This window comes from Carassius gibelio, chromosome B11 (assembly GCF_023724105.1).
Source record: "Carassius gibelio isolate Cgi1373 ecotype wild population from Czech Republic chromosome B11, carGib1.2-hapl.c, whole genome shotgun sequence".
Classification (NCBI taxonomy): domain Eukaryota; kingdom Metazoa; phylum Chordata; class Actinopteri; order Cypriniformes; family Cyprinidae; genus Carassius; species Carassius gibelio.
Window position 1 is genome coordinate 15,898,393 of NC_068406.1, and position 18,231 is coordinate 15,916,623.

General features: G+C 36.8%; 1 pseudogene; it reads right to left on the minus strand.

Annotated features, from left to right (window-relative positions):
* Positions 1 to 1,138: 1,138 nt before the first annotated feature.
* Positions 1,139 to 16,607, minus strand: LOC127967956 (fer-1-like protein 4; annotated as a pseudogene).
* Positions 16,608 to 18,231: the final 1,624 nt, after the last annotated feature.

Consider the following 18,231-nt stretch of genomic DNA (forward strand, 5'->3'; position numbering starts at 1 on the left):
GCTGGGTGCCTAAAGCCCATGCACTGTAAAATATATGTAGACCTACTTTAAGGTGACTACACTGAAAACAAACTTATTAAAAAAGTAAAATATTGCAAAATATTGTAAATTCATACATATAATAATTCACTCCTAAACGTTGAAGTATAGCTGATGGAAGCTGATCAAATGAAAGTGACAATCCAATTACAACTGAGATGAAAATAAAAATGAAATAAAATGGATCTCCTGCACATCGTAGCTATGGTATCAGACAGTATGATTAACATATGGTACCATGGTTTACACATACTTCTATTTTGCGACATCCTGTCCGTAACACTGAGATGTGATGATGTATAGATCACACTGCTCAGTTCAGGAGAATAACCATGGAAACTGTGGGAATTATTAAGTGATAATTTGCATGTCCATTAGCTGCTAGTTTTTAGTTTTATTCCCATGTGACAGTAAAGCTTCACTGGTGGATTCTATATAATTACCCTTCTCTATATCACAGCCAATTATCTCACATGAGTGGTTTTAGATCATGTACTCTGAGATCAGCCCAGAATCACAGACTGCTGAAACACAATTTACTGTCACTAAGGCTGTCACATTTTATATTATTTCTCTAAATGAGAAAAGTTTATTTTCTAAAGATGCAGGAAGCATGTTGCTGAATGAAAAACTTTTTTTTAATGATGGTTGTTGGTTTCTATTTGTCATATCATCAAGTACACTGAGCAACAGTGTCACTGAAGCTGTAGCATATACTGTGACCTGGAGTATTTCATTTATAAAATTTTCTGCCATGTATCTATGTATCTCAAATGGCTGAATTTTCAAGTTCTGCAAATAAAACCATAATCTTGGAAAAAGACATGTAAAGTTCTGACAGTCTAGACATAAATGAAAGATTTTTCTTCTGAATGAAGGCAATGATTTTGTTGTGTATACCATACCATATTGCTTTATTGACAAAACAGTCCTAGAACACATATAAAAAAAAATGCTGCTGCTTTTAAATATATATATATATATATATATATATATATATATATATATATATATATATATATATATATATTTATATATTTCCCCTGTTGATCAGTACTGGTACATTTAAATTTCTTTGTTTATGTGCATTCCCACCTTCTCATCCATTGACAATAAGCTGGCTGATGTGTGTAGGCAGGGTGTAGAGGATGAGGAAGAGGAAGAGCCCCAGGATAACCAAAATGATCAAAGCAGTGATGTACTTCTTGTAGATAAAGAACACAAAGGTTTTCAAGGGGTTCACAAACCAGATGAAAGATGTCTTGGGGCGGCTTAAGGGAACAAAATCATGTTTACGTAGCACATTTTAGTAAGTACACAATAAAGATGCAAACTGATATGAATATCTATATATAAACAGATAGAGTGTTTTAGTCTCTTAATTTGGTTTGTCCAGAGGATCGGGTTCTTTACGTGCATTTTCCCACAGGGGTGTTCTCAGCTTCTTCAGCTGTCACTAGGTGGAACTCTGCCTCTACTTTACCCTGCAAACCTCATTAACGATCGAAGAGTTTGAGTCTACCTACAAAGTAATCAAAAGTGATGATTTGATTTTACTCTTAATTGGTGCACTGAAAAAGTGCTTGTACCATTAGAAGGAAGGTGTTCTTTTTTTTCTGCATATTTGTCACACTTAAAAGATTCGGAGCAAACACATTTTAATATTACACAAAGATATTGCAAGTAAATATGAAATGCAGTTTTTAAATACTGATTTAATTTATTAAGGGAAAAAAGCTGTCCAAACCTACCTGGCCCTACGTGAAAAATTAATTGCCCACTCAATTGCCAGAACAGTTGAATCAAGAAATCAAATAAACAGAATCTGTCTGACAAAGTGAAGCATGCTTAAAGTGCAACACATCATGTCGCAATCTAAAGAAATTTAAGAACAGATAAGAAACAAAATAGTTGACATGTATCAGTCTGGAAAGGGTTATAAAGCTATTTCTAAAGCATTGGGACTCCAGCGAACCACAGTCAGAGCCATTATCCACAAATGGAGAAAACTTGGAACAGTGATGAACCTTCCCAGGAGTGGCCGGCCTACCGAAATTACTCCAAGAGCACAATGATGACTCATCCAGGAGCTCATAAAAGAACCCAGAACAGCATCTAAAGAACTGCAGGCCTCACTTGCCTCAATTAAGGTCAGTGTTCATGATTCAACAGTAAGAAAGAGACTGGGAAAAAACAACTTCCACGGGAGAGTTCCAAGACTAAAGCCACTGCTGACCAACAAGAACACAAAGGTTCATCTCGCATTTGCCCCAAAATATTTAAATTATCTCAAAGACCTTTGGGTAAATATTCTGTGGACTGATGATACAAAAGTTGAACTTTTTAGAACTTGGTGTCCCATTACATCTGGTGTAGAACCAACACAGCATTTCATAAGAAGAACATCATACCAGCAGTCAAACATGTTTATGGTAGTGGGACTTGGGCTGCTTCACAGCTTCAGGACCTGGATGACTTGCCTTAATTGATGGAACCATGAATTATGCACTCTATCAGAAAACCTTGAAGGAGAATGTCCGGCCATCAGTTTGTGACCTCAAGCTCAGTCACATTTGGGTTATGCAGCAGGACAATGATCCCAAACACACAGCAAGTCCACCTCTGAATGGCTCGAAAAACAAAATTAAGGTTTTGGAGTGGCACGGACTTAAATCTGATTGAGATGCTGTGGCATGATCTTAAACAGTCCTTTCATGCTCTCAAACCCTCTAAAGTGGCTAAATTAAAACAATTCTGTAAAGAAGAGTGGGCCAAAATTTTTCCACAGCGATGTGAAAGACTCACTGCCAGTTATTGCAAATGCTGGATGCAGTTGTTGGTGCAAAGGGTGGCACAACCAGTTATTAGATTTGAGGGGGCAATTACTTTTTCAAGTAGTGCCAGGCAGGTTTGGACAGCTTTTTTCCCTTATCATCATAATTTCAAAACAGCATTTGTATTTGCTTGGGTAATCAATGTATAATATTACAATTAGGCAAAGGCAAATGTTGGACTTCAGTGCCATAAAACAATAAAAAGATGTGGATATTTTTTGTATCTCTGTTACATGGCAAACTCATTTTTTTCATTGGAGAAACAGAACACAAAATTACTGTTTGTATTACATGAAGGTGCTTTATAACCTTTATTTTATTTTAACAAACTTGTATTTCCACCTTCTGGAAAAGCCTCATTGGGAACTCTGAAGATCTTGTTGAGAACTTTAATTTCAGACTCTCTGTACTCTGGAGATGGAATCCCATTTATGCGGCAGAGCTCAGATAATATCGCAGTGGGTTTCTTGGCATCTCTCCATTTATTATAGCCATCCCTGAAATCACAAGACATCCTAATCTGATTTAACCTACAGAGAGTCAAACAAATCAGGCCACAAAACAGCTTGATTTATCTCAGTCTCTTAAACGTTGCAGCTTCAGACAGTCTTCTGAGAGCTCTTCCAATATGAGCTTAAAGCAATTAAGGAGCTTTGAGAAATTCTGATGACAATGACAGTAGTGGTCACAACAAAGATAATAATACTTATCATCATTATGATAACTATCACCACCATCATCACAGGCTAAAACCATTACCCGCTTATCATAATGAAGAGCCAGGCCTCACCCGGTGCGATGGCGGCTGTAGGAACGGTTCTTCAGGTCTATGCGAGTCGCACCAATTGGTCATCAGAACCCACAAGGTCATGGTCAAACACAAACAGCATGACCAAACCTGAGATTAATGATATCACAGATTTAGCCCTTTTTTTTAGCTCAAATCATGCTGTTTTCAAGCTTCAACAGTAGTTGTTGTTGTACAGGCTGTCAAAAGTAAAAAATACTGTACGTGCAAAGCTCTATGAAAAATTACATTTAATTTTTCATTCTTACAGCCACCACACCAAATGTTTTGAGCATTCATTCATTTTGTGAACAGACGACACTTACTCTCCAAACACTGGGTTCAGTTTTTTGGGAATGTAGTGTTCTTTGCTGTCCATTTGCTGCTGGTCAACCTTTACCACCACATAGGGGTCTGCCTTTCCACTCGGGTCTGTGGGAGCCAGATTGGTTGCCTTGGGGTTCAAAGGAAAGAAAGCATAAACAGTTCACATTCACATTCAATGCACACAAAATATAAGAGGAAATGATAGAAAACTGTACCATTATGATGCAAGCAATGCACCCTTCAAATTTAACATTTTTCTAATTATTGTATACATACATGCAGTACTGTTAATCTAAAAAATGTAAAAGACGGAAAAAAAGGCCACAACAGTTCTTTCCTTCTGTATTGTGACAGAGTGAAATGGATTATCATAAAATAAAAAATGTTGAAAGGGGACTTGGTCTTATGCATCAGCTGTTGACTGGATGAAGGCTGAATGCAAAATTTAAGTCAATTCTAAGAAACAAGAAGAGTTTAGGCAGACTAAATGAGTGGAGAAGTATGGCATACCAGAGAGACAGAGAGAGGTCTAATGTTTCAGCATAAAATTATTGATTTTTCTTTTAAAGAGAGAGAGAAAGAAAGAAAATGGATGAATAATTCACAATAAGATCAATGACATGCATTTAGAAAATAGATGGACCATTTCATATCAACTTAAAATAAATAATGACCACATATATATTATAAAACTTTCAATCATACATTCATATAAACTGCCTAAAATGTTCATGCCCACTCTGTCAACTAACTGTGCAGAATTTGTAAATTTAAAAAACAACTGATACCTACTTTTACTACATATACCCTCACAAGGACTTTGATGGGTGCATTTTTTGGGAATCCCATTAGAGATCTGACAGCCTGCATCCTCGTCTCCAGAAACGATCCCTGCAATGAAGCACAGCTCTGCTTTAACCTCTAATCCTTTACGTTTTTAATGCATGCTGTAACACTCTTGATCCAGTGCATGAGAGCTTAACAAAACGCACATCTCACCTTGTATTTACCCATATATCTCGTACTTTCATCTTCCTCTTCATCTTCCAGGCTGGATTTCCCTTTGTAGACAGAAAATATGTGCAAACAGTCCAAAAACTGACTGAATTTGTTTTCAAGTTCAGACTTGTAAAGTTGGGGAATTAAATAACAAAGAGATTAAAAAAGAAAAAAAGAACAGAAAATGTAAATTGCAGATAATGCAAATAGTTTTAGATGGCTTAGGAGAAGAAATAAAACTATAAACACTGTACTGAATTAAATAAAATGATCACAGTTTGAAGAACATGTCAAACCTGTAATGTGGCAATTTTCTTCCTCTTTGGAGCAGGCTGCTCTATTTCAATCACAGCCTTATCATCCTCAGCCTCTAGTGCTGACATGCTCAGTGGTGCTCCATCTGCACAATGTGACATTGCACTGATACTTTGAAATAAATTCAGTATTAAGCATTCTAAAGTAGAGGATGTGACCACTTGGGTCACACTAAATACACTCATCAAACAAGACAGCTCAAACCAAGCAACATCCATAAACAAATTACGTACATTTCATCAGAAGTAACTTCACTTTCAATCAGCCCATAGTTATTTACCTTCAGATTCACACAGGCATCCTAAGCAAAGGATGTGGCCACTTAGGTTACACTAAAAATGTCTGAATGTCATCACACAAGAAAGTTCACACCAAACGGTCTCCACAAATACAATATGCTAGACCTTTTCTCAAAAGTAATTTCACTTTCAATCAGTTCATAGCTGATTTTTAGTGCATGTGTGAAGTAATTTACCTTTAGATTCACACACACGTCCTAAGCAAAGGATGTGGCCACTTAGGTTACAATAAAAATGTCAGAATGCCATCACACAAGAAAGTTCACACCAAGTGGTATCCACAAACAAATTACGGTAGACCTTTTCTCAAGTAATTTCAGTTTCAATCCAGCCATAATTGCACAGTAGACTAACCACAATTTCATGTCTTTTTCAACTACATTTGGAATTTTGTTATGTAATGCATTTGATAATCAACTTTTAAGCGCCCATATATGTTTTAGGCCCCTGTCAAACTGGTTTCATTCAGATGTCTGAATTCGCTGTTGTTATGCTCTTCCAAATTCAGATGCTGGTACTGATAGGTGATGTAAGTCTTTATGAATGAGACATTGATTTATTCACTCAACTGATTTGTTCAAAAACAATGATTCATTTATAATAGAGTAACAATTAAATCATGCTTGTGCTAATAATACCTCCATTGCATGTCCATCTTCCAAGTCATCCTCTTTCTCCTCCTGAAGAAGAGATGGAAACATTTACACATTGAGACAATCAACAAGGCACGTAGTTTATACAATATATGATCAAAATAATTTATCACCTGTTTTTCGAGTTCAGCCAGTGATGCATAATATCTAGACCACCAATCAACCTCCTCCTTTTCTGGTGGCTCCTCCTCTTTCTAAATAACCTTTTAGACTGAAAATAGAGTTTTCTGCAATACATTATTTTTAAAATTTAAACTCATTCACTCACCCAGACGTCATTCCTAACCTTTAATTTGTGAACAGGACTTTACACACTAAACACGAACATGGATTTTTAGGAGCCAAATGCACACATTCATGATTGAAAGCATCCCATTTGGATGTCAGCAGGGGTCTTGGCTATGCAGTGGCTGCCCAATTAATCAGAGTGATCTAACAGCAGGAGCACAAACTGACACAGTTCACTGCGCTCAACAAACCAGCAGATCACACCATAATCAACAGGTTAATGGGTGCAAAGGGCTTCACATTTAATATCTGCAGGCTGTGGGTGGTTAAAACATGTGTGCTAAGTACTCATTAGGAGCTATTTCAAACATCCCAAAGCAGCCAACTAACGTCATTTCACCCAAACTGGATTCTCCATGACCACATGGCAGGCGTCTGAAGATAAGCGTTTGCAAAACCTCTGAAAAGTGGGGGATAGATGGCATATACAGTTTTGAACTGTTTCACACATATGGTGAGTAGCAATTTGAGGAACACTACAGAATGTGTACAAAAAGACAGTGGAACTAACCATGACTAAGTTAAGAGGAATTTTGCTATGTTTCAGAGAAAGTCCACCCAAGTCCGTGGTGATCACCGTGGTTAGAGGAGTAGTCTTCTTGGGAGGATTCTTCTCTAAAATTGTGAGCGAATGTTAAGGAATTTTCTATGTGAAAATATATTAAAAACTATATTCTATATTAAAAATAAATGTCAACAGTGAACATGTTTTGATCCGCAAAAATAGTGATGTTTTTCCAAATGTGGTTATACTATATGATTAAAATACTTTGTTTTCCAAAGAAGTGTCTTATGCTCACCATGGCTGTATTTATTTGATCAAAATAGTACAAACAGTCTTATTATGAAATATTATTACAACTTACATCGTATATAGAGCATTCACTGTTCAAAGCAGTGCAATCCAAATTAATGTAATTATGACTGCAATAGGCAGTTGTTCTGAATGAAAACATTTTTGGATCAGTCAGACTTACAAACAATACTAGAAATAAGCAAAAAAAAAGTGATATTGGAATCTCATGAGCTCTTTATTGGAAGTAATTATTGTGTGTTGCTGTTAAAAGCATGAACTTAATTCATGTTCAGAACTATCTTCTAACTTAAACATAATTTAGATCTAAATAAAAATAGTGTGCATATAAGTGTAGTCAGTGTCTTTGCTCATTTCAGCAAAGTTTCACGCCATCCTAGTTATAAAGAAAGAGAGTCTGGTGCACTTTTGTATGTGCATTATTTATGTACACATATTAGAACAGCAGATGCTTTATTTTTTGGCCTTTAAACTAGAAACATATGAGCTATAAAAGGTCCTATTCCCTCAGGCTCCTCCCCCTCCTCGTCTTTCCACTCCTCTTGATCCTTGGGACCAAACTGCACGAGGTGTCGGACCACGTGAGTTCCCACCAGGACCAGCCTCCCGAATGCCCTTTGCTCAATTATGAAGATAGAAATAGGGGGATGCAGTTCCTGAGGACACATATCCAGTTATGAGCTATTGTACAGTTATGATAATAAAAGCAAGTAGATGATTAATATTAAGCCATCCTCATCAAATATTTAATGCTTACTTTTTTAATGTTTATTAGGATGTTACATATAAAATGATTGTTTTTGTGTTAGTAAACGTCACCATGCACCAAACAATCACAAATAATAACCTATTACAACTAACAAAGACTTCATATTGTGTAATAAATCATTCTGAGCAAGACATCTCACCAGTAGTGCTTTTAGTAATTCTGAAACAGGAAATGTGAGCAGTGCTTGTATGGCAAGCATGTTCTCAACACAGCTCCTGAGATAAGGTCTAATACTTTGAAAAGAGGGAGTCTTACGACATCAAAGTGTTTAACCACATCACTGAAGTTGGGATTCTGCTTGTAGCTCTGAATTTCCTGCGACTCGATCATGTGGCCCGCACACTCAATCCTTTACTTGAGGTTGCTCCATTTCAAACAGGTTGACTCTTTTCAGGTCCCTCAGGCACCTAAACCTGCAGTTTAAGGGTTTGAGTTCAAAACACTGTAGATAAGTACCACAACAGTCAGCAGGCAAACTTGTGCAGTAGGTCAAACCATGCTGCGATTTTAAACACTCTCTCGAAGGGGTGACTTATGCACATCTGATGATTCAGTTTGTTCTTCGGCATTGAAAACCTTTAAATTGTGACATAAAAAAACACTTTCAATGTTTATTCAGTTCATATCTGTTCAAGTTTGCACCTCTATTCTGTATTTCCTGAGCACAGGTCGAACTCCCTTGGGAATGATATAATAGCATTCTTCCATCTACTGTGGATGCTTGGGGTCAACATCCAGTGGCAGAGCTGGCTGGGATGGATTCCGAGCACACAAACATGACATTTAAAAGGCACATTTTAAAACTCTCTGATATATGTTGAGGTGGAGGATTGCTGCAAATCATATTTACCATCAGGTTAAAGAAACACAACTGCTCTCAACATAAATAATAATAGGAATTGTTGTTTGAGCACCAAATCAACATCAAAAGATTCTGTGACATAATACACTTTAGCTTTGCCTTAATACACTGCATTTTAAAATATAAGTAGAAGATGTAAGTTAATAATATAATGTAATAGCAATATTAGTTCACTTTATTACTGTTTTTTTTTTTTTTCTTCAAATAAATGCAGCCTTGGTGAACATAAAGAGACTACTTTCAAAAACATTAAATACTTTTATATATATATTTCTATTCATTCAGGTGAATTAAGCTGCTCTCTAACAGACAAATGAATGATTGGTCATGTCATGTCTATATGTGTGTTAAGCTAGACTCTTGTCTTTTGCAGTCAAATTAATGAGAAAAACTGGAGTCCGACCTCTCCGAAGCTTGAGTCATCCAACTCGATGAGCTCAAGCACTGCCAAAATTTCCGTAGCTTTGCTTTTGCCTTTTGTGATCTCAAAAAACTGCAGGGTTTTGTTTAAGCAGGGTTTTTAAAGTGCCATTTAGAACTATCACTCACTAGTTTGTTGTAGTCATAGATGTTGATGATGACCACAGGAGAGTCTTCTGTGTACTCGTCCTTACTGTCCTCCATCAGAACCTGATCACAGACGAGTAACTCACACCACGTCCGGGACAAAGTTTCTTTCATCGCCTACAAAGAATAAAATCTTTAACAATCTCTGAGACACAAAATTGCAATCAATAAAAGCTGACTGACTCATTTCCAAGTCCCTTCAGAACCCAGGTGGACTGAATGGACATCATAAATGGGCAATTAATCACACGTGAACTGAATAAAAGTAAGGTTTTAGTGATTTTCTTATACAGTGCTTTTTATTGTGAAGAGAGAAAATCAAACCTAAGTGTTAATAAATAAGAGACCCACCCATGTGAGCTGACACTGTGTGCTGAACACAACATTGGTGAAGGGGTCGGACAGTCCATTGTCATTGGCTGCAATAATGCCACGCGCTTGATAAATGTGAGCACGTAACTAGAAATAATAACTGTCTGGATGAAAGGACAAAAGGAGGGACTGTCATTTTCATGAAATGTCATCCAAATTAAAACTGATTGATTTTCAAAGCCGCCTGAGACAAATTATGGAGAATATCCAAGATGTTTGTATTAGCTAAATGAAGTTGGAAGTACCTTCCACCACTAATTTGGTGGGAGGCATGTTACAGGGAATTGATGCACCAGAAGTTGCTTCTTCTTAAATGGGTCTAAACTCTGCTGGAAGGCTGGTGACACAGTTTTTTATGATACCAAGCCACATAAATACTTCCAGTTTAAAAGAGTGCTGCATTTATCTTATCAAAAATTCACAACCCTCAATTGTATGCTGATTGTATGCAACAACAACAACAACAAAATACAGTAATAAACAATACAAATAAGCAATATGTTGTTCCATTTTTAGTAAGGTTAAAGAAAACATTAGACTGTAGAATCGAATTGCAAAATGATTGCTAATGTATAGTATAGTTCATTTTCAAACTACTTCATACAAATGTGTCCTACTTGCAAGTGGAAAAGAATTCCTGCACGACCTCAACCAAACGTTCTTTAGCCTTGATCTTTGATCTTTTCAACAGCATCTCCACTTCATCGATGCCATTTTCCTTAAAGAACATAGGACACAAGCCAAACTAAGAAAATTCTAACAGTCAAGTGCTTTTGGAATGACATAAGGGAAATAAGTTAGCGTGTAGACTCTAACACACATTAGATTGTTATATTCGTAATTCTGCTCATTAAAGACACAATCATATATTTCTGCTCAGTGTCACTTGCCAGTCGGTCAGCCATCTTGGACCAATTGCTGTTGTGGAATCGGATGGAGTGATCTTCAAAATAGCTCCACACAAAGATACATGGTTTCTCTCGGAATAAGAAATGCAACTAAATGATCTGGATGGTAAAAATGATAAAGTTTGCTGCTTTTCTTGGATAATTCTGCGGCACTCCACATAACGATAAGCTGCCTGTCAGTCTCGAGAATGTCATTTCACGTGTTGTATTCAGTGGGTTGTGCTCTCCTGGGTGGGGTGACGGATTTGTCTCGAGGGCCAGGGTTCAGAGGTTCACCTCTCTCCAAACTCATCGTCTGATTTCAACAGCGGCTGTCTGTCCTCAGCCAGATTCTCCTGACTACCACTCTTGCTGGACTTCACTACAACATCTGCAGTTTTCCCATAATTCCCTGTGAAACAGTGTAATCATAACTAAATATAACTAAAACCAAAAATGTTTAAAGAAAAATTTTTTTTTATAACGAATATAAATAACAGATGAAACTATAAATTAATAACATCAGAACAACTGTTATACTACTTTTAGACAGTACTTTTAAACAGTTTAGTAAACATATTGGAATATTGGAAATTGTATTGTCTATTTTTCCTCCTTTGTGAGTCTCCAAGCAACACACAGTAATGAATGATTCAGTATTTTGAACATATTAAGTGAATGAATCAATGACTTAAAGACAACCCCTTTGTTCGTTTTCTAACCAAATAAGTGCTGTGAATGAATCAATTGAGTGAATGATCCTCTGGTTCACTCATAACGACTCGTCACCACTTGCTGTAACGATGTAACCTGCAGAAACATTCCCACACAGTTGGGATGCTTTCTTGTCATGCTGCTCAGCCAATCAAATTAGAAGACTATAGAACTAACTCGCGTATAAGCCGAAATAGAACATGGTAGACTGTCTTCTCTCTTCCTATCAGGCAGACCTGATCACTGACTTCAGGAAGAGGGTGAACATCTTCCACTTTGACAGTAATGGCAGCTGGTACCTCAGCACCAACATCTTCAGACTCCTCAGCAGGCCCACTGGGACTCTGCACCGCTGAATAAAATCGTTTTCCATTTGTGATTAGAGTGCTAGAGCATTTCTGAAACATCTTTGTGTGTGTATGAATGCATAAGACCAAAAATTGTACATTACATATCCACTAATGACAAACAAATTTTTTGATATCTGCCATTGGTCGAACAAAGAGGTAAATGTTACACTACTGGCTGAGCCAATGTTGTTATGATTATTTTAAGCGACACAACTACGCTTATTCCTTGATGCATTAATATATTTTGACAATACCTTCTTTGCCTGCTGTCTTCTCCTTGGACCATCAGCTCTTACTCTCCGTCACCACAACTGTTGGGGAGGAATAAACCTCCGCACTCAGCAAGAGCAGTATTCTGCCCCATAGAAGATCCCTTCACTCAGACCTTCATTAAGATCCCTGTGGATGTCTCTCAGCGTGGAGTTTTGAGGAGAGCCGAATCGATTGACCCAAGTAGAGGCAAAGGTGGGATTGAAACCTGATGGATGGAGGAAAGAGGCAAAATAAATTGAAGAAAAATAATGAAGTAGAAGTTGTTCAAAAAGCAGTAAAGACCTAAGGTAACATGAAGGTATCTTGTTAAAATGAAGATGCAGATACATGACTGGAGTGATAGTCCACAAAAAAAACATTAATCCTCAAATTACTTACTTTACCCTCATGTCATTCCACCTATATGACTTTCTTACGAACACAAAAGATGACACTTTGAAGAATGTTGGTAATCAAAAATGTTGTGTTCCACAGAAGAAAGAAAGTCAAATAGGTTTGGAACGACATGAGGGTGAGTAAATGATGACAGAATTTCCATCTCTGGGTGAACTATCTTATTAAATCTGCTCTAGTCACTATTACAACTGACCATTTCGGTTGGGATTGGAGATTTGAAGAAGGTCCAGGAAGTGTGTTGCCACAGCCACATCTGCAATGTTGGCATCATCGAGGATCTGGATTTTGATTCGTCAAGCAAGAGGAGGAAACTGCTCAATAAAGGATATCTGTTTATTCCACTCAGGAGTATTAGAGTTGCTGTCTACTGACGTTTCCCCCTGTTAAACATGTAACTTATTTCATGCAATTTCTATTGCATTGTTAAATAAAAAAAACATGTTTTTATTTTAGATTTTGTTTTTATTTTTCATTTTACAGTATGTACTTTAAATTTATGAAATTTAAATGAAAGAAATGTATGCATTTAGCAGACGCTTTTATCCAAAGCGACTTACAGTGCATTCAGGCTATCAATTTTTACATATCATGTGTTCCCGGGGAATCGAACCCCCAACCAGTGCTCTACCAATTGATATTAATTAATTTATGTAGCATTTGACTGAATTTGATGATTTGCTACTGGATAAATATTGCGAGAAGAACTTTCTATTCTTCCTGTTTAACATTTTTATGTTGGAACAAAATATCTAATTCAAAACAAAATAGAAAGAAATTCAACTGCTGGCTAGCGAATGTGACCTGAACATAAGGGTCGAGGAAAACCTTCTTGTCTCTCATTATATTCCCCATGAAACCCGAGTTCATGCTGGGCAGACCTTCCGCTATGAAGATCTTCAGGACAAACTTTGCCCAAGGGTGTTCTGAAGGCATCCTCTTTGGAAGGTTCCTACATGCCACATGAAAATGCACCAAAATATATTGAAGTTTCAGATGCTAAAAACTGTCTACTGAACATACTAATGCCAATGACCAAAAAACCAAACATCTGATATTAATGTTTCTTTTAGGGGGGGGGGGGGGGGTGTCCTTAAGAGGAGAACAGCCATGTTAACATAAGGCAAGCTCTTACTTTTCAATGTCATCATTCTGGCTGCCAGCTGGTGCCAAGCTGACCATGCCCATGTGGTCTCCTTTCATCGTCTTAGAAAATGTGGTTCTAAGCAGACCTATAATCATTATTATTTTTTTTTTTACCATCTGTGATGAGTTAATTATCACCATTAAAATGCCTAGGGTATGTTATTATCATTTTACCAATGGAATGAACTTTCAACTTCTGTAATCTTTACTTAAGATGTGTGCATCAAAGCTTGCAGTGAGCACTTTTTGCTTCATAATCTGGGTTTATCTGGGTTTACCCGGCTGCTGATACACTGTGCTGATGTCGATCTTAAAAGTTCCTATGCAGGACATCAAAAAGGCAAGAATTTTCTTATGAACCGCCTAAAATATAAGAATAAATGGAGGAAAAAATTACCATGTTACACATAACATAAATATTAAACATTGTGTCAGATGACCTCAAATATGGCAGTATATAAATGAATTTAGTTTATACAAATCAAACATTAAGGTCAGATTAAGAACTGTTATTATTTCAATACTGTATATTTTTCACATTTTACATGAGCATCACTAGTTATTATAGGCAAAATAACATTAAAACCATTTTAGCTGCTGTATACAGTCTGTAAGAAACTTATGTAAATCCATTTAAATCTTTTTAATTGCCCTCCGATAGTGTCTCTGAGAATACTTACAGAAATCTCAATCACTTTATCAAAGAGCACATCTTAAACATGAAGTTCTTAAAGACAAACACAGCAACAACAACAACAAAATTGGAGAGATGCCTAAACCTTCAGAAGCTTATAACAGAGTTCTCTGCAAGTAGTTACCTCATTGTAAATGGACAGTTGGTAGACTTCTGAGTAGCTGTGTGCTTTTTTTCATCTCCAATAGTCACATAGACTGCTTGGTTGATGTTAACCCCGACACATTACATTCACCTGAGGGAAAAAGAGTGGAATAAAAGACTTAAACATACTAGATTCTCATCAAACAGTGTGGTCTAAAAAAAATTATAAAATTATTTGTATATGAAATAAGCAGGCCTCATTTAATTTTTTTACCTTGAAAGACTTCACTTTACGTGTAACAGCAAGCTCGTGCTTTGCTATAGCCTTGCAACAACTACACACAGAAAAAAGCCTTGAGTTATAGCAGTATTATTTATAAATTCCCAGATTTAATTTGAAATATGGGAATTACACGATGAGTCATTTTTAGTTATATAGTGTGTAATGCATTGCATTACACTGCACTGCAATAGATCTCTTTATGGTAAGTTATTATACTGAAATGTAACTGAAACACACCTCTAAATGGGAGTGAATGTCACACTGGCACATTCAAATATTTGCAAAATCATAATTATCATCGTAGTCATTATCATCATCTTCATCTCCTTTCTCATCATCAGTTTTCAAAAGACTGCGCCCGATCATTCTTGTCTCACATCCAGCTGCTGAGGGCGCAGGCCGTCTGAAGAACTACAAATTATTGAGTACATCAGACAGTGTGAATTCCATGAATAAAGGATATGAAGATGTGTTGAATGAACTGATTGAAGATATCTTTACTTTGCTTCTGTAAAGCCTGAGTTCCTGATGACAAGCTCTGAGCTGAAATAGAGAACATCCAGATTTACAAAGAGATAACAAAACTAATGAAATGGGACATATATTAAATGGACGAAACCATGGGTCCATCCATCCATTCAAAATAGGTAGAAAGAAGTATGAAGGATGAAGAATAGAGGGAAGAAAGGAAGGATAGATGGAACAAAATAAAGAATAGAGGGTATGAAGGAATAAAGGGATGGATGGATGGATGGATGGATGGATGGAAGACAGGAAAGAAGGAGGTAGGGAATGAGGGAAGGATGGAGGAAAAGAATAATGGATGAAAAGAAATAGAAGAAAGGAAGAATGGCTGTATGGAAGGAAGATAGAAAGGAAGAATATATGGAAGGAAAGAAGAAGGTAGAAAGAAAAGATGGATGGATGGATGGAGAAGAGAAGGAAATAAAAACAGAATGAATGTAGCAGTGGAAGTAATAAAGGAATGGAATTGAATGGAAGAAGGAACAGAAGGAAGGAAGGAAGGAAGGAAGGAAGGAAGAATGGATGAACGCATTGCTGGATGCAAGGAAGGAAGAACAGAAGGAAGGAAGAATAGATGGAGAAAAAAGAATTAAGTAGAATGAAGATGAAAAGAAATAGGTAAAGGAAAGCAGGCAGGTGTGAAATGATGGATGGATGATGGATGGGTGGATGGATGGATGGATGGATGGATGGACGGATGGGACAAAGCTGGAATGGATTGAAGGAAGATGCTGAAATAATTAAAGAAGGGATAATAGATGAAAGGAAAAACAAGGAAGAATGGATGGGAGGAAGGTAGGATTGATGGATAAATGGACATATGGATGGATGAGATGAACATAACGATGTCTTTCACCCATCAGTGTCCTGTTCTTTGATGAAGTCATCACCGTCCCACCCACCTGCAGCCCCCTGCAGAGGGTTGTACTTCACCTCCAGCTCTATGTAGATCTACAGAATAAAGTCCATCAGCACATATCAACACAAAAGAGCTTCACTCACGCCAACAGCTAATGATTCAATAACCCTTCATGAAGAGGATTAGTTTAACTGAGAGCAGCTCTTCACTCACATCAGAGAGGAGCTCACAGACACCACATGCTGCAGGCTGATCACCAGCCTTCCCAGCAATCTGTGCACACACCAATCAACTGTTTTGGAATATTATGTTCATTAAGAATCATTTAGTTCATTTCCCTCATCTTATTTATAATGAGTGCTTTCAGTATGACGGCTGATTCATGTTCTGACCTGTTGCTGAACTCTTACTGCAGTTGTAGATGCTGACTGACAGAAATTCATCCCTCTCAACCTTCCCATAGTGAGGGCATCTAAAGTGTCATATAAATACACAATAACAGATTAAAACAAAATGTACAAACATTTTCATTTATTGGACGCAGACTAAATGTGTGTTTTTTCTTATTAGGTTTTTGGTTTTCAAGAAATATTATCTTAATGGTGAAAAATGTTATGCTGCCTAATTATTAATTTTGTGGTGATTTTTAGCATATATTTTAATTAGAAATCATAACATTATAAATGTTTTGCTCTGTCACTTTTGAAGAAGATATTTTGAAGATGTTGGTGGTTGCCACTGACATTTTTTCCTACTATGGAAGTCAGTGGCAGCCACCAAATGTGTGACTACCAGCAATCTTTAAAATATCTTATGTTATGTTCAACATAAGAAAGCAACGCATAAAGGTTCGAGTCGACATGAGGGTGAGTAAATGATGACAACATTTTTTCAATTTTCAATTTCTGGGTGAACTATCCCTTTAATGTGCCCTTGCTTGCTTTCAACGCTGATTAGAGAGGGGGTTCAGCGAAAAATCGGCAGCTGTCAGCAAGAAGTGGCTGTCACTGGCAGCAGGAAGTGGCTGCCAATAAAACCGGATGGCAGCTGTCGCTAATACCCGGAAATTTGAGGAGGCTGCCGGCGGCAACAAGACAAATAAATAATTATATACACTTATGATTATGTTTAATACTTTTTTAAATAAGTATAAAGGTCAGTATTGTATATTATTTGATTTAAAATATTGATCAAATATAAACAAAGAAATAAGATCATTTTGCTAAACGTTAATTTCCAGCTGAATGTTTATGCATGCATGTATCATTGTTTGTGTGAAATAAAACAATTTATATTTATATACGAGAGTGGCACTTACTGGGTGTATGTTGTATATTTATTATAGGCTATATACACAAATGACTGAAAAGAGAGAAGTCTCAGAGACCTTTATTTAAAATCATAATTTGCGGTTATATTTGTAGTATTTCAAGAAACAACTATATATATATATATAGTATAAAGTAGCTGTTAAAGTCAAAGTCAGTGCTTTACAATGTAAACCGTATAAAATATATCCAGTAAGCAAGCAGACTAAAATATCAATCAGAATCACTAACAACAATCCGGAGGTATTTTCAAGACTCTTAGATCAGAACTGATGAGGTATACAGAGTTACTTCTCCAGCATCTTGCACCAAGCACTGTAAAACCCAGGGTGGATGTGCATCTCCTCTCATTTTCCTCTTGCAACATGGTCAAGTCAAGCATCGTTTATTTATAGTGCTTTTAATAATACAGATCAAAGCAAAGCAACTTTACAATATTAAATAGGAAAATAGTGTGTCAGTCAATAATGCAGAAGGACATTAGTAAACTCAGTTTGTAGTCAGTTTAAAAGGCAGTTTATCATTCAATTCAGTGATGTCATCCTTCAGCTCGGTTCAGTTTAAATAGTATCTGTGGAATCATTTGCAATCATGTCAATGATATCACTGTAAATGAAGTGACCACAACGAAGCAAGCCAGAGGCGACAAGGAACCAAAACTCCACCGGTGACAAAATGGAGAAAAAAACAAGGTCTTTACAGGGGATCTGTATCTGGGGCTCTAGTTGTCCTGTTCTCCGCTGTCTTTCAGGGCTGTAGAGGTCCTTTCT